We start from the raw sequence: 268 nt of genomic DNA, 5'->3' as shown, positions 1-268 counted from the left end.
GACACCACACTGTACTGAAAACACCTTCTGCATTTTGACCAAGTGTAGTACTTTTTGCACAATGGGTTAGGTTCTGAAAATAACAGAGGGGAAAAAAATAAAATAATTAAAAAAAAAAAACGCTGTGAAATTTGGACATTTTTACACCCGAATGAGTTCCCAATCAGCATTTTAGATTTTTAGATTCCTCCACTTTTTAAGTCCCCCCCCCCCCCCCCCCCCCTTTCCAAACTAAAACCACGACTCAATCCTCCCTCTTCTACTAACA

Source organism: Poecilia latipinna, unplaced genomic scaffold (genome assembly GCF_001443285.1).
Source record: "Poecilia latipinna isolate Pla-1442-1.1 unplaced genomic scaffold, P_latipinna-1.0 Scaffold92, whole genome shotgun sequence".
NCBI classification, from domain to species: Eukaryota; Metazoa; Chordata; class Actinopteri; order Cyprinodontiformes; family Poeciliidae; genus Poecilia; species Poecilia latipinna.
This window is presented reverse-complemented; position numbering follows the sequence as displayed.